The following is a 12,714-nucleotide window of genomic DNA, read 5'->3' as shown; positions in this document are numbered from 1 at the left end:
CTTTCTCATGTAGAAAAAGGAAAGAAAGAGATGGTGAAGGATATTCACCACCTTGCAAATCTAGAAGTGCGACTCTTAGACTCCAAAGATGGAGGGGTGATTGTTCATGAGTTAGCTAAGTCATCCATTTGTGCTGAAGTTAAGGAGAAGCAGGTTGAAGATCCCATCTTGATGCAAATCAAGAAAGATGTGGGTCAACAAAAGTTTATGTCATTTGAAATTGGTGGTGATGGTATTCTGAGATTTCAGGGTAGGTTGTGCGTTCTAAATGTTGATGGGCTACGGGAAAGAATCCTTAATAAGGCATACACTTCGAGGTACATCATTTACCCAGGCTCTACTAAGATGTACCATGATCTGAAAACCTTGTATTGGTGGAATAACATGAAACATGATATAGCTGATTTTTTGTCCAAGTGTTTGAACTGCCAACAAGTGAAGGTAGAACACATGAGGTCAGGTGGTACTTCCCAAGAGATAGCCCTACCTTTATAGAAGTGGGAGATGATAAACATGGACTTCATTATAGGACTTCTGAGATCCCAAAACCAGTATGATTCTATAAAGGTAATTGTAGATTGGTTGACAAAGTCAGCCCACTTTTTTCCTGTGAGGACTAATTATTTGGGAGAGGGTTATTCTAAGATTTACATTGATGAGATAGTTCGATTGCATGGGGCACCAGTGTCCATTATATTTGATAGAGGTACGCAGTTTGTATCTCAGTTCTGGAGATCTTTTCAGAAGGGTTTAGGTACAGAAGTGAATTTGAGCACAATTTTCCACCCTCAGATGGATGGGCAAGCTGAGCGTACCATTCAGAACCTTAAAGATATGTTAAGGGAATGCATCATTGATTTCAAAGGTAGTTGGGTAGATCACTTGTCACTAGCTGAATCTACTTACAATAATAGTTACCATGCCAGCATCAAGATGGCTCCTTTTGAGGCTTTATATAGAAGGAGATGTAGGTCTCTGATAGGATGGTATGAAGTGGCTGAAACTCAATTGTATGGGCCTGATCATGTTTATCAGGTGATGGAGAAAGTAAAGATCATTAGAGAATGACTCAAGACTGCTCAGAGTCGTCAAAAGTTCTATACCGATGTTCGAAGAAGAGAACGAGAGTTTGAAGTTGGTGATTGGGTGTTTCTCAAGGTTTCTCCTATGAAAGGAGTTATGCGGTTTGGAAAAAGGAGTAAATTGATCCCTCACTACATAGGGCCATATTAGATTTTAAAAAAGATTGGCACCGTTGCTTATGAGCTAGAATTGCCTACAAGTTTGGGTTCCGTTCATCCAGTATTCCATGTATCCATGTTGAAGAAATGTATTGGAGATCATTCTATAGTATTGACAGTAGAGGGTATCAAAGTGACAGACTCCTTGTCTTACTAAGAAGAGCCTGTTGAAATTTTAGATCGCCAAGTTCGAAAGCTAAGGAGCAAAGAGATAGCCTCAGTAAAGGTACTGTGGAGGAATCAGAAAGTCGAAGAAGCAACTTGGGAGTCAGAAGATGACATGAGAATTAGATATCCCAATTTTCTTGCTTCAATGGAGGATGTGACAGAAGGTACTATTCCTATATTATCTTTCCTAGTCCTTTATTATGCTTGAAATCGTGTTTGTTTGTGTCCCGCATCATCATTCGGGGATGAATGATCCTAAGGGGGGATAATGTAACACTCCACATTTTGGGCTACAATATAGACCATGATTTTGATATGTTGATAAATACCGAAGCCATAAAATCCTATGCCAATACGGAATGTCAATTAATTGTATAGTATGTGAATCCATTCAAGCTTGAATTTAGACCATAGAGGTCCTTCAACTCAAGGACGAGTTGAAACTATTTCGACCGACTAAGTTTTAGTGGACGTGGTAAAGTGTGTCATCTTCCATCAACCATAACTCTATGTATATGTCAAATTAGGGAGCCTACTATATTTCAAATGATAGGTCTTCGAGTTAACTTTCCAACGATACCAATTTTGCTAAAATCCAACACCCAAGCAATAAGTTATGGCCTTTCTAAGCGATATGCATCGCCTAACCAATCGCCCATGGCCACTGGAAAGCACAGGTGATAGCCTAGGTGGTGCCTATGTAAACATAGGGGATAGCCTAGGTGGCGCCTATGTAAACATAGGCAATGGGATGGGCGGTGCCTATGTAAATAACTCAAGTGACTTAAACACTTCGTTTTTGGAGAAAAATGGTCCTTTTCCACCCTTACTTTGCCCTAAAACAAGAAATTCAGTTCCAAGGACCCCAAAATACACCTTCATTTATCAAAAGTGCTCAAAGGTTCTCCTTAGGGTTTCAAAATAAAAACCCAAGCAACTCGAGATTCAACCGGGAGTTTCAGGAACAAATTACATATTTGGAATCACCAATCCGCAAGCTTCAAGAAACATCTATTATCTTTGGAAATAGAGGTACGTGGAGTTATCCTAAAATCTCATGGGTGTAGTTTTTATGAACATGCATGCTTTTAAATGGGGGTTTTCAATCAAATGCTGATAACTTGCTTTCAATATGATTTCTATGTCATTTTTCTTTATGTCATGGGAATTGTTTGCCTATATACTTCAATGGTTGAAACCATGCATATGTGATTTGAGATTTTCCATGGAAGTTTGATAAATATGAATGATAAATTGCTTTCAAATTCCCATGATAATTTCTTGATACCCCATACAATATTGTGACCAAGAAAAGAGAGCATGAATTTGAAATAAATATTGTTCACATGAAGCACCTTGGTTTTTACATGATAATGCATATGTGGAAGTGATATTGATGACTTGCAAGTCGGGTATGACGATACCTTACAGAATATGATATGTGATTGAATCAGATGAAATTCGAATGAATTGATTTTACATGAGATAGGTGGATGCCCGAAGAAGGGATTTGAGTGTAAGGGCTCATCACTGGAAAACGTGTTTGCCGACACAGAAATTTGGTACCAGGCTAAGTAATCTTGTGTACTTGACTTTATGTCATTCCCAAATTGGGACTATACGTAGGAGCCTGGGCTAAGTGATCTTTGGCACTACAAGTGGGTCGAGACACCATGCTTTGTGGTCTTGTGTGTCTCTCCCTCACTTATACTCTAATCTCGGTTGAAACCGAGGTTGGGAAGTTGGTGTAAATTATGTAGGGTATTCCACCTAGCTCAGTTGCATTTCATTGTTGTTGAGAAACTATTGCATTACGCCCATGTGTTTTCAAATGATTTGATATAAAATTGCTTTATAATGGCTCTCAACTATAATTTGTAAAAATATTATGTTTTGTTTTGATATCTCTGCATGCCAGTACTTTTGTGCTGACCCCCTCCCCCTCTCCAACCTCTCAGGTTTAGAGGCCCAGTCTAGGGGTCAAGAGAATCAATAGATCATTCAGACAGAGTTGCAGAGACAAGTGGTAAGCCTTCTATGTTTCGAAAGGTCTTATGTCCTGCAGTTTTTTTATCTTATATTCAGTTTTGGGGTTTACTGGGGGCCTTGTACCAGTTTAGATACAGTTACTTGACTCAGTTATTTGTTAGAGATTTTCGCAGATAGTTGTTTAGAGGTTGATTGATATTGGGGGCAACCTTATTTCCCCGTTGTTGTTTCTTTTCATATTCATGACCATGTTTCCGATTTATTGTGTTTCCTCCGCATTACTTTGATCATATGAATTAGGTGCATGATTACCAGACAGATAGGGGTGTTTCGGGCCTCTATTGTTCGAAATGTTCATTACGGCCAGGCCCTTGTTTGGGTCGTGACACAAACGAAGGTACAATACTTAGATTTGGAAAAACACTTGGGGCGCTCAAAGGAGCACCCTTCAAATAGGTCATCAAGCGAATTAGTAACCCCTGGGGTAGAAGAACTCTGTGGGATTTGAGTAGGCCCCTATATCTCTAGCATGCTCAACTGGAGGGTCAGGGGAGAGTCCCCTAGTACTAACTCTGGATGGGGCAGATCCTCATGCTCATACATAGCTTATAAATTGCCCTCTACACTGAGCCATCTCCTCATATAATTGCTCCACATCTCTAGCCTCATGGGATCTAGTTCTCACCATCTGCACAGAAAGTATGAAATACTATTTAGAAAACAAGATATGAAAGATCTACACAATATAGAATGAAATAAAGGGAGTTCCCTAAAGATATTTAATAGTTCTTAAGGATAGATACAGACGTCTATGTACTGATACACTAGACTTTAATAGATACCGTGTTCTTACACTGATAGGACTAATGAAATCTAGCTACTCTGATACCAATTTTCCATTACACAAAAACTAATACCAATTTTTCATGACCCAAAAACTAAGTGTCATGATGGCATTTGTCATGACAAGCCTTAACAAGTAAGCCTATTACCAAAATTGATTTCAATAAGAAGACAATACCAAATCCTATGGTAAGTCTCCTAGAATAGAGTCAAACCACACATATATAGTAATAAGGAAATCCATACCCAAAGATACCATAAAATATCCCAAAACCTGGTGTCATAATGTAAAAACTACTAAATGCATCTCGAATGTCAAAAGATACAATAATAGTCAAAAAGGATCAAAATCTATCTTATAATAAAAAATAAGACATAATCTAGATAAAAAAAAAGATAGTAGGTCAACTCCAGAAGCATAGGTCAACAGCTACCTCGAATAATACTCCAGATACCGCTTGAATCAGCTATCCTGCGATTCACTCACACTCAAAACTGCATCAAAAGGGCACAGTAGGGATGAGTATGGTCTACTCATACTTAGTAGGTATCAGAGACCGACTGAGCAAAGTATAAAATAAATCATAGAAAATACACACTATGGGTACGTGAACTGCAATAAAAAGTATCCCAAATGGTAGCCCATACCGTTTCCACTAATAGTTCTATAATATAAACACATACCATACACAAATATGAGAAAGAAGCAAAAATGTACATGTACACTAAATACAAGTATAATAAAGAAGTACAAATAAATAGGTATCACATCAGGGTTAATAATACAACATAGAATAAGCGCAATATATATGAAATGTAATAAAGAAGATGATGACGTGATGTTATAGTTGTCGCACAACCGTCATATTCACCTACCGAGATATTCTCCCAAGGTAGGACGTATGGAGGGTTAGTAACCCATATATAATCCAACAACCAATACTAATATCTATGACTTCTCACTGACACATCCCTCGGCAGAGGGTCTATACAGATGTCACAAGCCAGTGTTTCTAGTATTTCAATAGTGGTACCAATGTTTCACAAGTGCATCTATATGAGGATGCAATGCTCACAACCAAACAAAATGAGAATTTCAAAAGCCATCCAACATACCAAATACATGAGCCAAAAATCCACTTAATATGCCAATAATCCATGAGTCCAATCTAATCATATGCCAATAGAACAAAATACACAATAATATGACCTTAATACAACATCAATTCCAATTTAGGCTTTTCACCAAAAGCATACCACCAAATATAAATATATAAGACAAAGATATCATACAAGACCCAACACAGTCACACATAGCAGATAACACCTCAATATTACCAAATAACATCAACATAGGACCCCATATGAGCACAACACAACATTAATAGCCTTTTTGATGATTGGTTCCCACACCATTAACATGATTATTATACCAATATTAAATATACATCCTAGTCTAAAGAAAGTTAAGCCATAACCTACCTCAAATGCCAAAATCAGTACAAACAAGCCTTTAACATTAAGCTTTTACCTTACACACGGACTCAAAATTGGCTAAAATAAGAAAATATAGAATTCACCTGTCAAAACAAATCCAACATTACATATATTGTCCATTTCTAGGTTGGGGTCAAAATAGACTCCCAAAATGGGTTTTCAAAGAAGAAGAAGGATAAAATTATAATTTTAGTCCAAAAATATATTTTTCAAGATTAAAGGAACTCATAGAAGAAAACCCTAGTGAAAATGAATTGAAATTGGTGTTTAAATTAAGAAATTACTAACTCAGAAATTTTGAGCCAAAATCCCTAAATTTCACTTCTAAATCCAAGTTTTAAAGTATTAAAATGATATAAATCAAAGAAAAGTAATTGAAATAGGAATTTGGAGCATACGTAAGGTTAGAAATAGAAGAAATTTCCCAAAAAATCAAAATCAAAGTTTCAAAAAGAGTGAAAAATCACAAAAATATGAAATTACCCAGGCATCGCTTAAACGATCACCAGGTTGCTGAAGCGGCTATCTCTTAAGTGACTAGGTGTCGCTTATACGATACCCAAAGATTGTATGTCGCATAAGCAACAGTCACTTATGCGATGGTGAAGTCACTTAAGTGACAGCCCCCAGTTGCCTGCCAAGTCACTTAAGTGACTAAAATGTAGTTTAAGCAGTGCACCAGCTGATTAGTGCACTAGATGGAGACTTGGAGAATTCAAAGCCTCCGTAAACCCCTCAAGATTAATTTGAAATCCTGAGAATATAAATAAAATATGCTACCCTATCAAATTCAATGCTTCAGACTTAATGGTGATATCAAATTTTTGAAAAAACATCATATACACCCTGTTGACCCTCAAAATTTAATTTCATAAATTTTTGAACCGAGGCTTCAAATGAGTATAAAAGTTGTAAAATCACACCAACCATGTTACCAACCTATAATTAATATTCTAGATCTTCTGTTGAAGTTTGTTTTTCCATCTGAACCATCTGAAGGACATATCAATACATGTTGACTAAAGTCAATCGTAAAGCCTTAACAATGGGAAATTGTCCTTCTAAGTCCATGCATTCAATTTTCTATAATCCATGCATACTCTTCATCCAGTGATTCACGTCATAGGCACTAGCTTATTCTTCTCATTAGGTACGACAATTATGCCACCTTCTCCGAGAATGCATTAAGCCAGACTAACCCACTTGTTATTCGCAATGGGAAACACTATACTAGTATCCAACCACTTGATGATCTCCATCTTAACCACCCCCTTCATAGGAGGATTAATTCAACCCTGAGGTTTAATAAATGGAATATAATCCAGATCAAGCTAAATTTTATGAGTACACAAACCAGGCAAAATACCCACAATATCTGTAATGGACCATCCAATGGCCCTCTTGAAATTCTACAAAACTAACAATAATTCTTCTACCTCTTACTGGCTCAGATCATCTTCAATAATAATTGGTAAAGTGTTGTTGGTCCCCAAAAATACATACCACAAGTGAGATGGGAGGGCCTTCAACTCTAAGACCGGTGGTTCCTCAATAGATGGGCGTGCTGGTGGAGTAGTTTGATTCTTTAAATCTAGATCAAGATTCTTAAGTGCATAATTATAACCATTTCCATCCAATTCACCCACTAAATCCTCATACTCCTCGATACCTTTAGAGTCAAAATTCATGATCACAACTTAAAAGCTTCAACACCTAGCATTTCTTCGATAGGAACAACCATATCAGAACCATCAACCCACAGAGTAACTGCATCAACATCATGGAATGAATCTATCTCCTCATTATCTATATCAATCACAGATACCACTCTTAATTCGTTAGGTTGCTTCATAGGTTTGTACACATTGAACATCACCTATTCATCATTGAGTCGCAGCAGATATCTTTTCTCCAGATCAATCAGCATCCTACCGGTAGCCAAAAATGGTCTTTCTAAAATAACCGGGACCTAATACTCTACTTCATAATCTAATATAAAAAAAATAGTAGGAAATATAAAAGAAGACACTTTTAGCAAAACATCATAAATAGGCTTCTTCACTATTTTGTACGCCATCACTAATCTTATGCAAGTTGGTTTGGGAGCTCCCAACCCCAAATGTTTGAATATAGAAAAGGGCATGAGGTTAATGCTATCCCCAAAATTACATAATTCTCAATTTAAATTAAAAGACCCAATAGTGCAAGGTATTGTGAAAGCGCCAGGGTCTTCCTTATTCTTTACTAAAGATTTAGTCACAACAGCACTGCGATGTTGAATATTGTCAATAGGCTCATAACTGATTGAACTTTTCTTGTTGATCAAATCCTTCATAAATTTTACATATCTAAGCATCCACTCCAATGCTTCAACAAGTGGTATGTTGACAGTTAACTCTTTTAACATAGTCAAAAACTTCTAATACTTACTTTTTGTTGTTTCATTCTCAATCTTTGTGGATAGGGATGAAATGGTCTTGGAATGGGCTTCTGCAGAGGTTTTGTAGCCTTCTCTTCTCTTCTATTCTACTTGTTGTTGCTCCCAACATCAATTATCTTATCCTCACTCTTTTGGTTATCAACTATGGGTACAGGTGGGTTTGAAGTAACTTTACCACTCTGAGTGGTAATGGCATCGCATTGACTATTCTTTATGGGATTTACTATTGTATTGCTTGGAAGAGTGCCAGGTTATCTCTGATTCACTACGGCTGACATCTGAACAAACTGATGCTCCAACTACATGATTATTATAGCATGCGACTCAACTTTCTAGTTCAATCCTGGCAAATCAGCTTTGGTATCCTTCAAGCAGTTCTCTTAACTTTCTTACCCTTTGACTAGCTTGGCCAAAAGTGCCTCCATGACTCTGTATCTGGACTACCTAGTGGAATATATTTTTCACTTTTCTCCTTGTAGTCATGTTTACACCACCAATCATATCTCTGTCTCTACTTTTATCTCAATATCTATCATTATAATAGTTTCAACCTTGATTCTCTTGTCCTTGGGCTTAGAAATCTGCATATCTATGATCAAGATACTTTGCCTCTTCTTCAGATTCTATCTTAAATGGTTTGGAAGTAGACCCCCTATGCCACAAATGCATTCACCTTCTCAACACCTATTGATGCAAAATATTTCATAAGCAACTTGATATCTGTACAATGTTATGCAACCTCTTGTGTTACCATGCCATTCACTGCTTCATAAGTATTTGTTGCTTCAATAGCATATGTACCACCACCATATTTCAAATCTAGAGTATCCCATCCTATGTTAATAATTGTGATATCATCTAGCATTTTCTCTGTAGCTTCCAAATGAAGACACATAAATGCTCCTCCTGAACTAGTATCTATCATATCTCTTGAACTATTATTCAATGATCGATAGAAGATCTCAGAAAATTTAGATCCTTTGATTTTATGATTTAGTACCATGCTCAGCTTCTTCTTTAATCAAAATCGTGCCATATACATAGACTTTGTAGGTAGCTATCTAAAATTGTAAATTTCATCCTTCAACTATAACATCCGTGCAGGAGGGAAGAATCTGCTAAAAACTTTGTCTTAAACTCATGCCAAGTAGTGATAGATCCTCTTGTAAGTTTCTCTAGCTATAGTGATGCTTCACCCATCAAAGAAAATAGGAACAACCTCAATCCCAATGCTTCCTGATTAACCCAAAGAATATTATAATTTGTGCATATTCCAAGAAAACTTATAAGGTGCATGTTTGTTTCATCCTTAGCTACACCAAAAAATACACCTATTTATTCAATAGTTAGATCATAGCACTAATGATATCAAATTTCTTATTAGGGGATAATACGAGAGGAATAATGGCTCTAAACTCAGTAGGCTCAACATAACCCAAATCTTATCATTTTCCTCATATGGGTCTAAGTGTTAATATGCCAGAATCATTGGAACCCTACCTTTCTAAACTCAATGATCAACAACATATCTCAGCCTTACTAGTCCACATTATTGAGTTGCTGCCGTCTCTGCAGCAAGTCTGACTTCTTCTGCTTCTCCACATTCTTGCTCTAATAGTTGTTGTCTCTGTAAATATGAAATATTCTGTGGATCTAAGGAATCACACGGGAGTGCTGTATTTGGATCTGTAAGTGGGGGTATCTTAAACCCCTTCACAAATTTTTCTTAACATCTTTCTCAGAGTTTGAAGGATTCTCTCTAGTTCTGGATCAAACAGAAGAGAGGGACCGCCTCTACTCCTGGTACTTAGCATACACCAACATGTGCCAAAGCAAAAAAAAATTAAAAACATGCAAACTTCACTAATTCAATTCACTAATCAAATCGTTTTCCCTGGTAATGGTGCCAAAAATTGATGTTTGCCAAAACTATACCTCAATTAGAAGTATAATGAGGTCGATTATAAATATAATAACCCAACAAGGTTGGGGTTGATCACATAGGGAAAACATGAATAGTTGCTTACTTTGATGTAATCCATGAGCAGTTGTAACACCCTAATTTTCTGAACCGGAATGCTACACGTTGCTCATAACCCCGAAGGACCAAAAGCTAACCTATGACTGATATCTGTACCTGTATACTACATAATGTATCATAAAATACAGAAACATAAACATGAAAGGCCATAAGGTTTGAACTGAATAAATGTCTGATAACAAAATATCTGAAAAAGGTATAACAATACCAAAACAAGTCATAAATACTGAAAATAATGAGATCTTAATATCTAATCTGACATCTAGTTTGAAAGTCTCTAACTGAACTGAATAAGGAGTTGAAGGAACATGTCTCCAACTAACTCTATCTAGCAACTGAATAGTAAATATAGCAATAATCATATCATTCTTGAATGAGAAGGACTCACTGTAAACTCTAAACAATGGAATATTACTGCTGATCTAGAGCTCGTGCCTCTGAACCTATGGTGTAACATAAGAGAAAGCACCATAGTGCAAACGTATCAGTACATCTGAATTTACTAAGTATATGTGTGAGGTAGGCTAAATGCAAAGGGTTATATTCATGAACAATGCAAACTAATATGAACGTGAGAATACATACATGCATAAACAACTATAACTAAACTCGTGATGATACTGACTACTGAGTCTGAATGCTGACATATGACTTTACTATTACTACGGTACTGAATAGATTATTGACTATTTCTGACAGTTTAACTTATGAAGAACTAGATTGAATAACTGTGTCTAAAAGTCCTAAAATTAAATACTGGTAATATGAGATATGACAATTGGTATAGCTGACATAACTGTAATGATCAGACTAATCGATATAACCGATATTGAGCGACGGTATCTGAGAGTCTAAGTCTGAGTTCCATTCTACTTGGAGTAACTAAATCTGAGATCAGTCCTATCTAGCGGGTGATCAAGAGTATACTGATAATAAGGATGATTTGACTTAGTCTGAGATCTGTCCTATCTAGTGGGTGATCTTTAAATCTAATGATTCTGATACTGATTAATTATCGTTGAGATTAGTCCTAGCTAATGGGTGATCTTGAAGTCTATTTATAATGATAAGCATTGACTGTATCTAACAGTACTGAATCTGTACTACTAAGCTGAGTTGACTATGTCTGAAACCCTGATTCTATAACTAAAAATGTAGGATGTGTTCATCTAACCGACATGCCCCAAGCTAAGCTGACTAGGGTCCAATTTCTGCCCTAACTAGAAAGGTGTCAGTACCACACCACCAGTAAAGACATCTGTTGTGGAGTCAGTCCTAATCTAGCGGGTGACTCCTGGGATCAGTCCTATACATATAAATATGCTAACAGGTGACCCCTGAGTATGTCATTCCTATCTAATGGGTTACATCTTGTACCTACACTGGCTATGTAGTTCTGGAACTTAGGTATTGCTTCTAGGGATCTCAGTCCTATTTTAGTGGGTGAGTCCCCATCCCTAGGCTCACTCGGTGCTGAATCCTACTCCTATCTGAAATACACTAAACTAAATAATAAAGATGAACTGAATAACTAAACTGAACTGATTAGCTGAACTGATACTAGTGGTATTGTTTAGCGGAGCTAAACTGAGTTTACTAAATTTTGATGACTAACAAAATGTACTGAGTTTTGAGGACTGATTGAGAGTACTGAAGTTACTAAGACTAACTGTGAATACTGAAGTTACAGACTGAGTACTGAGAACACTGAGATTACTGAACTACTGAGACTACTAAAATTTTTGAGTTTTCCTGAGTTACATGACTGACTGAATTCTATAGATCATGGCTTAACTGAGAGTATCGTGATAACATGACATGACTCTAGGTACACAGTTATATTTTTTGGGTACGAATACCCCCAGGACTCGATGGAACGAAACTAACACACATGACTGACTTGAGTACATGACCAACATCAACAACCCATAATATCATAACTTGGGGAATTCCATAAAGTGCATGGATATCATACATCTTGTACATAAGTAGGATTTTCAAGTAAGCATGGCATAATCTCATAATACTAGTTCATGAACAGCCCAACAACATTTACAAGACATAATATCAACATGAAAATTATTGGAATATGGGGGCATATCATGAATCCTTCACTTAGTCACAATTTAGCTATAATGCATGATTTCTAGTCTCTTAGGTATTTTATCAAACACCTTACATGCACAACTTAGGCATAGGTGTAAATCATACAATTACTCATTATAAATAATCAAACTTACATGTTTTCAAATCTTATGATGTCATAGATTCATAATAACACATAAAGATTCTATCTTGGCATCATTCAATACATAAACATGATCAACAATCTATTCATAACATGAAAACCATAATATATAGTTTTAAAAAAGGGTTCTTGAACTTCATGGACAAAAGAAGTCCATGAATGAACACACACATACCTTAGAAAGGAAACCTTGATGATTTGCTGGAGAGTTCTTGGATTGGAAAACTTAATTCTTGATTATCTTAGA

Source organism: Capsicum annuum, chromosome 3 (assembly GCF_002878395.1).
Source record: "Capsicum annuum cultivar UCD-10X-F1 chromosome 3, UCD10Xv1.1, whole genome shotgun sequence".
Taxonomy (NCBI): domain Eukaryota; kingdom Viridiplantae; phylum Streptophyta; class Magnoliopsida; order Solanales; family Solanaceae; genus Capsicum; species Capsicum annuum.
Note: the sequence above shows the minus strand (reverse complement) of the source record.